This window comes from Phalacrocorax aristotelis, chromosome 2, assembly GCF_949628215.1.
Source record: "Phalacrocorax aristotelis chromosome 2, bGulAri2.1, whole genome shotgun sequence".
Taxonomy (NCBI): Eukaryota; Metazoa; Chordata; class Aves; order Suliformes; family Phalacrocoracidae; genus Phalacrocorax; species Phalacrocorax aristotelis.
This window is the reverse complement of record NC_134277.1, coordinates 144,396,096-144,408,799: the sequence shown is the minus strand read 5'-3', so window position 1 is coordinate 144,408,799 and position 12,704 is coordinate 144,396,096. Positions and strand designations below refer to the sequence as shown.

The window sequence follows — 12,704 nt, the reverse complement described above, 5'->3', positions numbered from 1 at the left end:
AAATGAAACAGAATGTAGTATTGATCTACTGCAAAATCACAAAAAGACTAAATGGAAATTTTAAGCTGAAATGTATAAATACTATGTTGTAGAAAAAATATTTTTCTTAAGAGTCATGGAAACTGCTTTATATAAAACACCAAAGTTGAAGGAAATATCAGCGCTATCTAAAGACTGCCTCTGTGATGGGGTACGAGTTCTTAGCTTACCAAGGCTCACCAAGTTACATATGGTCTTGGCTGTGACATTCACAGGGTTTCACATGAGAAATCATTGCATATAGAAATATTTCAAAAAGAAAACATACACCACTGGTAAATAGTAAAAAAAGAACTTTCCATCTGTCATGAGAAATGCAAGAGTGAAACAAAAAGTTGCCAGGCTGTGTCCAGGGACCACATAGTACCAGGTCATGAGACACATAGCCAAGACAAGGAGGTGCTTCAGGAAGAAAACATGTCCAATATGGCTCATGAAACAAGTAGAAATCCTCCAAAGACTTCAAGGACTAGGTGGAGTGCATATGCAAATATATTTTGAAAAAACAACCCTGCAGAAATTAAATTATTAACAATAATGTTTAGCCAACTTCTCTGATACATACGGAGTTTAGAGTCATGCATTCACCCTGTATAGCTTCCACAACATAGCTAACATCCATCTGTTCTGCCCAGAAGTGTTTCTGCTCTGCTCCATACAAGAACTAACATAAGAAATGCCCAACTTCATGACCCATCCAGCCCAGTATGCTGTTTCTGACAGCACTGGGAGGAGGCTCTGTTGAGAGAGACCATGGACCCTGGCCACTTCCTGCTATCTTCTGCTCCTGTTTCCCAAGCATCCATAGCTGTTGCATTTAGGATGCCAGTGGTACACATCTGTGTAGTCATTTTAGTAACCACTTCTGGACTTCTTGTCCATGAATTCATCTAGTTCCTTTTGGAACATGCTGACGGTGTCTGGCCTTCACAACCTTCTGGGGCAACAAGTTCCAATTTTTTTTTCCTTTGGTTTAAACCAATCTCCCACTGGTGTCAGTGCATTTCCCCAACCTTCTGTAGTGCATGATTTGACCATTCAGGTCCACATTCAGCTTTATCACTGCTGCTATGACTTTGTAAACCTTGATAATAGCCCCTCTTCAGCCTTCTCTCCGACAGAGAAATGCCAGCCTTTTTAATCTCTCCTCACTAAGCTGCTGCTCCAGCCCCTTAATTATTCTAGTTTCTCTTTTCTACTTCTGTAACTCCACTATGTACTTCTTGAGTACTCTACAGAGTATTAAAGAAGCAGGATCACTATGTTTATATAGCAGTAAAATGATGCTTTCTGTCTTGTTCTCAATCTCCATCCTGATGATGTCCAATATTTTGTTGGGTTTTTTTTGGCTGCCACTGCACATTGACTCAATTGAATTGACTCAATTTAATTTCTTCATTCCAGGACATACTTCAATAGTTTCTTTTTATCTTCCCCACCCTAGTGAATTTTTGAAAACGGAGATATAAACTAAGGCAAACCATACTTTAACTTCCTATTGAAAAATATAATAACGAATTACAAGTACTTACAAACTTTATCAGCAACTTAACTACAAGAATGAAGGGCAGTGAATTACTGAATGTCTTCAAACTTTGGTCTTTATGCAACAATATTAGTAGATTCTGCGTATACTGCAGAAAATGGGTTGTTGGGGAGTTAAAGAGAAGCAGTTTCTTTAAAGGTTCCTTTATGTTGTGCTTTATGAAACAAAGGGAACAACCCCCTCTCCTTTTCTTTAAAGGAATCAACATGCTAGAAAAAAGTATTACAGAGGAAATCCTAAAACAGAACCATTAACTAGCTGAGATTTTCTTTGAAAAGGTTCTTGCCAGCTCTGGTTACAATCTTTTCAGATTCACTCATGTACATATTTTTCAAATAACCAATAAAATTCCTTGCGGTTGATTTCCATGGCAGACTTATATCACTGACTTGTAAATGTGATACCACTTTTAATGCAGCCTCTGTAAAAATAACTAGAGACCATTTTAATGAATTATTACATTGTGAGCCAAGAAATCCTAATAACCTAGCAAAGTTGGGCTATTTACACCTCAGCCTTTCTGTCTGGTAAACTATAAAGTGCTTCGCTCATATCCTGCACTGATGGCACTTTCAAATAAGGTAGAGATGGTTTTATCACTTATGTATTGAGGACAAGCAGAAGGCAGAAGGGATGGAGCTGTGAAACAAGTCTGCCATATCATTTCATGGAAATGCTACGTGAAATGAAGTAAAGAGCATATGCTGCAAAACCGAGCAACTTTTAATTGCTCCATAGCCTTCAGCTCAGTCTGATGAAAAATCTTTTTAGAAAGCATGGTTCTGTAGTGAAAGATGCTCTTACGGGTACTACATGGTATTCTCTTGTTCTCCTCTATGCAGCAGAAATTCCTACAGCTACCTGACATTTAGGTTAGTCTTGACTTGGTTAGAGGGATTGAAAATACTATGTCATCCACTAAATTATAGTAATAGAGCCATAAAATCACAGACTGGTTTGGGTCACAAGGGGACTTTAAAGATCATCTAGTTCCATCCCCCCTGCCACAGGCAGGGACACCTTCCACTAGACCGGGTTGCTCAAAGCCCCATCCAACCTGGCCTTGAACACTTCCAGGGATGGGGCATCCACAACTCTGGGCAACCTGTTCCAGTGCCTCACCCCCTTCACAGTGAAGAGTTTCTTCTTTATATCTGATCTAAATTTACCCTCTTTCACTTTAAAGCCATTAGCCCTTGTCCTATCACTACATGCCCTTGTAAAAAGTCCCTCTCCAGCTTTCTTGTAGGTGCCCTTCAGGTACTGGAAGGCTGCTATAAGGTCTCCTCAGAGCTTTCTCTTCTCCAGGCTGAACAACCCCAACTCTCTCAGCCTGTCTTCATAGAAGAGGTGCTCTAGCCCTCTGATCATCTCCATGGGCCTCCTCTGGACTCGCTTGAATGTTTCCACATCCTTCTTGGGTTGGGAGCCCCAGAGCTGGATGCAGTACTCCAGGTGGGGTCTCATGAGAGCAGAGTAGAGGGGGAGAATCACCTTCCTCGACCTGCTGGTCATGCTTCTTTTGATGCAGCCCAGGATATGGTTGGCTTTCTGGGCTGCTAGCACACATTGCCAGGTTGTGTTGAGCTTCTCATCCACTAATAACCCCAAGTCCTTCTCTTCAGGGCTGCTCTCAATCCATTCTCTGCCCAGCCTATATTTGTGCTTGGGATTGCCATGAGCAGGACCTTGCACTTGGGCCTTGTTGAACTTCATAAGGTTCGCACAGGTCCACCTCTGAAGCCTACCAAAGTCCCTCTGGATGGCATCCCTTCCCTTCAGTGTGTCGATTGCACCACACAGCTTGGCATCGTTGGCAAACTTGCTGAGGGTGTGCTCAGTCCCACTGTCTATGTCGCCAACAAAGATGTTAAACAGCACTGGTCCCAATACCGACCCCTGAGGAATGCCACTCATCGCTGGTCTCCACTTGGACATCACACTGTTGACTGCAACTCTTTTGAGTGTGACCATCCAGCCAGTTCCTTATCCACTGAGTGGTCCATCCATCAAGTCCATGTCTCTCCAATTTAGAGACAAGGATGCTCTGTGGGACAGTGTCAGATGCTTTGCACAATTCCAGGTAGCAGGCATCAGTTGCTCTTCCCTTATCAACCAAAACTGTAACCCCATCATAGCAGGTCACCAAATTTGTCAGGCACGATTTGCCTATAGTGAAGCTATGTTGGCTGTCACCAATCGCCTCCTTGTTTTCTATGTGCCTTAGCATAATTTCCAGGAGGATCTGCTCCATGATCTTGACAGGCACAGAGGTGAGACTGACTGGCCTGCAGGTCCCTCGGTCTTCCTTTTTTCCCTTTTTAAAAATGGGGGTTATATTTCCCCTTTTCCAGTCAGTAGGAACTTCACTGGGCTGCCACAGCTTCTACCAAATATGATGAATAGTGGCTTAGCAATTTCATCGCCAGTTTCCTCAGGACCCCTGGATGCATCTCACCAGGTCCCCTGGACTTGTGCACCTTCAGGTTCCTTAAATGGTCTTGAACCTGATATTCTCCTACAGTGTGCAGTTCTTCATTCTCCCGGTCCCTTCTTTTGCCTTCTGTGACTTTGGTGGTGTGGCTTGAGTGCTTGCTGGTGAAGACTGAGGCAAAAGCCATTGAGTACCTCAGCCTTCTCCATATCCTGGCTAACCAGGTTTCCTCTTTCCTTCTGGAGATGCCCTGCATTTTCCCTAGCCTTCCTTTTATCACCGACGTACCTATAGAAGCTTTTCTTGTTGCCCGTCGTGTCCCTGGCCAAATTTAACTCTATCAGGGTTTTAGGTTTCTGAACCTGACTCCACACTGCTCAGACAATTTCTCTGTATTCCTCCCAGGCTACCTGCCTCTTGCTTCCACCATCTTTAGGCTTCCTTTTTCTGTTTGAGTTTGTCCAGCAGCTCCTTTTTCATTCATGCAGGTCTCCTGGCATTTTTGCCTGACTTCCTCTTTGTTGGGATGGATCACTCCTGAGCTTGGAGGAGGCGATCCTTGAATATTAACCAGCTTTCTTGGATCTCTCTTCCCTCCACGGCTTTATCCCATGGTACCCTACACCAAGCAGATCCCTTAAGAGGCCCAAGTCTGCTCTCCTGAAGTCCAGGGTAGGGAGTTTGCTGTGTGCCCTCCTCGGTGCCCTAAAGATCTTGACCATTTCATGGTCACTGCAGCCAAGGCTGCCCTTAAGCTTCCCATTCCCCACCAGCCACTCCTTATTGGTGAGAACAAGGTCCAGCACAGCACCTCTCCTTGTTGGCTCCTCTATCACTTGGAGAAGGAAGATATCATTAATGTGTTCCAGGAATCTCCTGGATTGTTTACGCCGTTCTGTGTTGCCCCTCCAACAGGTATCAGGGTGGTTGAAGTCCCTCATGAAGACCAGGACTTGTGAATGTGAGGCTGCTCCTATCTGTCTATAGAGCGCCTCATCTACTCGATCTTCCTGGTTGGGTGGCCTGTAGCAGACCCCCACTATAATGTCACCTGTCCCTGTTCTCCCTTTAATCCTGACACATAAGCTCTCGGTTGGCTCCTCATCCATCCCCAGGAAGAGCTCCAGGCACTCCAGCTGGTCATTGGCATAGCAGATGACACCCCCTCCTCATCTTCCCCGCCTGTCCTTCCTAAAGACCATGTGTCCTTCCATTCCAACACTCCAGTCTTAGGAGCCATTCCACCATGTCTCCATGAGGCCAATAAGAACATAGCCCTGCAGGCACGCGTATATCTCTAACTCCTCTTGTTTATTGCCCATGCTATGTGCGTCTGCATAGAGGCATTTAAGTTGGGCCCCTGATGAAGCTGACCTACTGGCTGGAATGCCTTTGTGCTGCTCTTCAGGTGCTCTCCTGCTGACGTGTGATCCTTCTCCAGGCTCTGGGCATCTATTGCTGGCACTGGCATCAAACTGGTAGGAGTGGGATGGATTGAGGTTCCCCTCTCCAGCAACTTTAGTTTAATAAGTTTTATAATATTCCAGGGAGAAAAGCATTGCAAGTATATTACTGAGTGAAGGGAGAAAGCGTAGTACTTCTGGTTTCTGAATGGATCCTCTCTTCTCACACCTAAAGAGTTTTAACTTGAAGCCTAGTTCTTTTCTTCTGCCTATTTGTATAATTATTTAATCAATGTGGTCTGTGTAAAGCACCTCAAGGAAGGCAGGAAAATGGCTCTGCCTCCACCTCCATTCAGAGTATAATTTCTCTATAAGGACTACTGCAAGGGTGCTAATTGGTCCCAACTGCTGAGTTTCCTGTTATGCGGACATTTGACTACAGAAATGTTACTGAGACCCCAAATCAATTCACGCAGGTCACCAAACAGCAGTCAAAAGGTAACTTCTGCTCAATACTAAGCAGCATGGGATATGAAGCAGTGCCCGAAAGGTGAAAGACACCATATCCTTTTACTATTTTCCATGCCACCCAGTTCCACAATGAAACTTCTACTTATGTATGCTCTTACCACATATATTATAAAGGTTGGAACAAGAGAGTAATGATTTGCAAGACAGGTTTATATAACACAACTGGGTACAAAATAAAGGTGCAGAAGTACCCCTGGAACTTCTTGCATCAATTTCAGCTCAGTAAGCATCAAGCCTTCCAACCAAGTTTCACAGTTAACCTGAAAATACGCCTAGTAATAAACTTGGGAATCATTTAGATATTCCTCTAATGGGATAAGGATATGAGAGGGAATGACTCTCAGTATAACTACTCTGAAGAGATTCTTTGCTTTATTATGGAATAAATGGGCCAATACTTTAAAGATGTCAAGGAGCAGCAATATCAGCTTGCTGTTAGCAAATGTAATGGTAACATTTATCATTGGGCTGTATTATATCAATTCTCTTACTCTTTACATAACCCATTTAAAATGAACAATAAAAGTTTTCTTTAATTAGCTACTGGTGTGCATTAACATGATCATGATTAAACCATAAAAACCAACTGTACATTACTCTGGTCCTCTATCCCATGTGTTTTAAATTATTTTAGTTGAAAACGTACTTTGAGTCCCTTTTAAAAGTTCGACCTTCTGCTTTCAGAGAATTAAATGCATATTACTGTAGTGGAGAAGATAATGTTTCAGACCTCCAGGCATATATTAAACACACTGGCAGCACATTAGACAAAATGCTTTACTTATTAGATACTTCCTATTCTAAACAGTGTCATCAAAGGCTAAAAACAAAATCCATATAAAAGCTGCACAATGCTTCCACACAGAACCTGTGCCAAAATCCCTGTACTTTCCAACTAATGAGGAAAGGATGTGTACTCTTAACATATGAATGTAAGATTTTCCAAGCATTCACTTTAGGAAACAGGACTATTGATTCCACATGGCTTATGTTAAATGAAACTGTATTGGTAAAATAACCTTTAAGATATTTGGCATGATAACTATAATTAAACAGTATTCAAAGGAATAAAACAAAAGGGAATTTGGTTCCACAATGGCTAATTAAAATAAAATGAAAAAACACAGCATGTCATCTATCAAGATAAATTGTTATTGTTTAAGAACTATTTAAATACTGTTAAAATATACTTTTAGATAAAATCTGAAGGGACTGGAAAAATATTTGTGGCTTAAAAATGGGTAGTTTGGCGATGAAAAAAAGTATAGGATGCTGAAATTTTATGCTGAGATAATAGCTTTAAAGCTTTGAGCATAACCAGATGGTATTTAAATCAGAGGAATTCTACAGTTTCACTGTCAGAATGAGTTGCAATATGGAAAGGTTTTCAATAGCTAGAAAAAACATGTCAAGACGATTGTTTACTTCTTAGATCACTTCAGTGCATTTTCTCGTCCTTTCACAGTTATATATCCTATCAATACTAGACACCATAGAAAAGGTGTTGAAAGCTACACTAGTAGCTAGGGAACTGTGGCTAATTCTTCCTTTTCATGTGTTGAGATAGGTAACTTTACTAGCTCAACCCCCTGAGTTCAATAGGGCATACGACACATATATCTATCTAGTGAAAGGGCATGGAAATAGCATGTCCTGTAGAACACACACAGAGGAGTACATAATAAAAATCAAGGGTAAATACATATATTTTTCTTTCCAAAATTGTCAAGCAGTCCCATCTGAGGTCACTGCAATCTTATCCAGGTAATTCTTATTTATTTTCCATTCCTGATAAAAGTATTTAGATGGTAGTGACACGTCTTCAACGTTTTCACTCCATATAGAGAGGCAATAAAACCATCAAGGTAAAACACATATCCTAACACTTTAGACCAATAATTAACACATTTTCCCAATCAAAGGAAGGTGGTTTACAACAATTGGCAGCATTTTTTCATTACATTTGCACTTTCTTAATCTCTCAAGAGTTTTCAACAACAACAAATGTAAGTATGTTCAAATTTCACAATAAACATTTCTATCAGTTTCATTTCCTTTTAATGATGCTTCACAGGATAATTCTTTAATTAATAGAATAACTGTAAGCAACATAATCTTTGGAAATGCGACTGCTCTAGATCAAAAGCATCTACATCTGCATAAATTTTCCAGCTTCTAATATTAATTATGGTTATATAATGACACTATTGAAGTGAAATTTCCAGCCTTCTGCATAGCTGTTCCTTAACTCTGATCAAACTCCTTCAGCCAATCATGAGATCATTCTTCAAATTACATAAATTATGGAAAGAATCACAAGTGTGAAACCACAGAATCAAAGTGCCAATCTCATCTGCTCCATCACCGTGGCATATGATCTAGTTTTATTTCTTTTGCTACAAAGTAGTAATATTTTCACGGAAATAAAAATCTTGCCTACCAACAAACTGAGCTACAGAAAAGGAATATGTTCCAATTTTTTTTCTGTTGTGTTTAAACTGGAATTACAAAGAAATCACTGCATAGTTTCTTTCTGGCTTTGTTCTAAGTACTTTATCTACTCCATTGAAGAGCCTTCGATAGTTTAGAAATTTATTTGACATATCATTGTTATCTAGAGAACTTCTTTTTTTGGCTAACCAAAGTTTGCTATGTTGTTCTACTGAACACTTGAACTAAAACAATTTTATTTTGTTTTGTATGAGTTATATGATTCACTTTAATTCTGACCACTATCAAAATGATTTTTCAAATTGACATATTAATCTCACATGAAAAATATAATGAAAGACATACATACAAGCATATTAGACTGCTAAATTATGTCTTCCAGACTAATAAAATTTTGCTTTAAGTTTTAAATTAAAATTTCAGTCCTACAATTTAATCTAGACAGACTCGCTTCTACTTGTATCCATCCAACTGCAGAAAGAGTTCTGTATTACATGAACCCAAAGCTGCCCTCCAAAAAGGGAACTATTAAATCAAGCCAAAATGAGGCAACAAAAATAAATGTTTGAAATAGTTAATTTCATATAAAAGTCAATTGTAATTTTTTCCACTAAGGAATTTTCTTTTTAAACAGAATTTGCTGCAAAACAAATGATGCTAATTTGAAATCTAACCATGTATATGAGCTCCCAGACCTACAGAAATACTCCTGACAGGAATTCAATTGTAGTTTTCACAATACTGCAGGAACTGTGTGAAAGATATGATGGCAAGGAGCAATAGAAAGTAGCTTCTTTGTGCAATGTTTTTCCAGCTCTTCAGAAGTAGAGTAAGAGGCTACATTCTGTTAAACACTGATCCAAATATTCATAAATCAAAGCTGTACTAAATGTTCCAATGTAATATGGGTATATGCAAATGCTAAACCCTTTCTAAAGCCAACAGAATTTTTTTTTTAAATCTTAATACAAACAGTATGGGTATTTTGCTACCCTGTGAAAGAAACTTTCGTGTTCAATAGTTCTTTTTAAAGAAACACTTTCAATTTAAAAAGACCAGGCTGAAATCTGGCAGAGTACTCTGTCCAACAGTATTTTTTCATTAATATTTTTACTAAAAGTACTAGCTTTTTTCTGTTATTTTTAAAATTGAATTCCAGAATTTTAAGTTAATATCTTTGCTTTTTTATGAAAAAATCTGCATTAAAATAAATACACATATTTATGTTAGACAAGTTGAGGGTTTGGTCGGGTTTGTTTTTTTTTTTTTGTTAAAGCCAAGAAACAGTGTTACTTCACAGGAGACTGCTTGCATACTTCACTTGGACACTTTAAAAAGAAGTAGTTGAAATTTTCAGCTTGACATCCTCTAACATGTCAGGGTTAAGATTTCAGAAGACAACTGCAGTTTTACCAGTCTCAGTTATGGGTCACATTTCCATGCAGAAAGACATACGGAACTAAATGGTGGCTTAATGTTCATCTGACTCTCAAGTAAGTAACTTTCTCATCAAGCTAGCTAAACCTTTCAGGAGGCTGAATTAATTCCCATTCACTGGTGTGCCTCAGTACACTGAGAAAAAAAAACAACAACAAAAAATGTTCAAGGACGCACAATTTGAAGTCATTAAGGCTGTGGTTTCACAACAGAAAGAGAAAGCTTGCTCTCAAACACTAGACAGGCCAATTACCTAATTCAGTACCCAGTATGGCTGTATAAACAAGTCTGCCATTGGAATTAGCACAGCCTGCGGTAGGATTATTTTAAGTGGTGTTACCACTGACCAGTCATGGGAAATCTGAGCTACTGGGTGGTACCTATCACAATACTGGGCTTAGGTGCAAAAAATCCCTGTTTGATGTTTTCTTGACCAGGCATTTAATAATGGATCAAAAACTTTCTCACGTGATGAGTACGTTTAAAGTAAGAATTCACTAAACAATTCTTAGATGCAAGAATTTAAATAATTTAGTAATATTAAATATTGAAATATCAGATGATTCACTGCTATGACATCTAGAGATGAGAAATTTAACAAAGTTATTTACTCCCATTGGAGTAAATTGGAATATTCTCCCATTGACTAATATTCAGTGTTCTGTAAAATAAATCAAAAGATGCAGAAGCAAATGCCAAATACCCTGGCAGTGATTCAAAGCTGGATTCAACAGAGCCTCAGAATGCAAATTTAGGCATCATTTTCTAGGATAGGATGAATAAACGTATGAACAATGAAGAGTCATTATTGTAACACAGTAAAGTAAGTTAGTACTTGACTTTCTTAATACAGAATCTACCTGCAGCTTCTTAATTCAATAGGCATAGTTAAATGAACTATTCCCAGAATCAGATGCTATGACCTTTCCCTTAATATATATTAGAGCCTTGACCTGTTTTGAGCATCTTAAAAGCAATTAAAATAACTACACGCACAGCAGATTAGAAGATGCCATGTGCAAATGTTTCCCAACTAAACAAACTTCCTTCTACATTATTTCCAGTAATATAAGTCAGACTGGGTCAGACTATATGCCACAAGCAGAAAAATCCACAGCACAGGAGGCTCCAGTGAGAAATGTCCAACTGCTGGCACACAATTGCTCACTGAAATGTGTTCTGGGATGTCAAGCGAACGCCTCAGGTTTTAAAGCTTCCAGATGTCTGGAAAATTATTTTTCTGTCTTACTGCCTTTTTAAGGTAGTTATATCTCACCTGTATCAAGCCAAATAAACTTGTATCTAGCCTAATGTTTGACTACATCATGTTTCAATTTGTCCAGAGTATTTTATAAGAAGACTACATGAGGAAGTAAAGCACATGAAGTGTCATGTGAACTAAAGGCTAAGAAATTAAGAATTCTAGACTATGGTTTTTTTGGTAACAAAAATATCCTATCACAAAATATCCCCATTTTTAGCAAATTGTTTGTCACAGCCTTGGTGTGCAACTCCATGCCAGACTGAATTTGTGTCTCCTCCTTTGTGCCTTGTTCGATTGTCTAAAACAGCAGTTCAGGTCTTGAAACACTCAAAAAACAATCCCAGAAAAAAACCCACCAACAACAAAAAACCCCCAAACAATCAAAAAACCAACCAACCAACCACCAAAAGTACTCAACCAAACCAACCAACCAACCAACAAAAACCACCACAGAAAAACTGAGAAAAAAAGTTATTTTTGCCTGTTCTGTTTCCTGCCCTGTCTCACTGTACTACTACAGAGCAGAGAAGGAAAAAGACAGACACTGGCAGCCCAGTTTGAATTAGCTTAATGAGCCTCAAAACTGCATCCTAAATTGTGCCCTCTGAACTTGTTTAAAAATAGTTAAAATAAAGAAAGGAATTGTGGTATTGGAGCAGGAAGGAAAGGTCAGAAACAGGACCTCTGTATGCCCACTTCAGGAGTAGATGACACATGGAGCTGCATCTTCAGGCTCTTCTGACTGATCAAGCCTGGCAGTCTCCCAGCTGCCTTAGTCAGTGCACCCCACACTCAAACCATGCTCAGATTTGACGTTATACCTTACTTCAAAATCAACAGAGAATTATTATGAAACATCCTGCATCAGTCTGCCATTTTCAAAGGTGCTAACTGTAGGGCTAAGATTTCACTGGAGCCATCTAACTGTGGGCTGATAATGACATTAATGTCAATTAGAGGGCCTACACACAAAGACAAGTTTTCTGCTCAATGAAAACCACTTTTGGCCTTTACATGCTTCTATATGGCATTATTACAGTATATTATATTAAAGATGCAAAAAGATTGCCATTATTACTGAATATTACTTACATTTACTGTTTTTTCATAAAAGTAATGTTTTTCCAATTTTGGGCCATGAAGTTTCTGTTGGTTCACTAACAATTGCTGCATTTTTTCTGCTTTTTTCCTACTTGTTAAATGTTATTAAAATATTTTCTCAAATATTATTCTAAGTATGATTTTTAAAATTATGCAACTGCTGCAGTGGCCATACAGAAAATATGCCCAGTTGTAAATGGAAATGCACACAGCATAAGAACAACATGTCTGTAGTCCATACTTTCAAAATATTTGTGAGGTGCTGCCTTAAAACTAGTGTTCCAAATAGCTTCTAAGTCAACTATATATGCTGTGCTGTGCAAGGTATTCCTTTCTGCACACCATTTTAGAAACGTTGGCTCTCATTCCTAGTACTGAAAAACAACCTTTGAAAAGCAAGTTCGGGATGGTCCATCTTCCGGAATCTCCAGACAGCCCAAACAAGAGATGGACAGAAATGCCTTATCTATTCAACGCACAGTAAAATATGACATTTAC

At 39.1% G+C, this 12,704-nt stretch overlaps 1 protein-coding gene across 5 annotated transcripts in view; it reads right to left on the bottom strand.

Annotated features, from left to right (window-relative positions):
• VPS13B (vacuolar protein sorting 13 homolog B) overlaps window positions 1–12,704 on the bottom strand; it is a 486,846-nt gene that overhangs the window by 119,306 nt on the left and 354,836 nt on the right. The window lies entirely within an intron of this gene.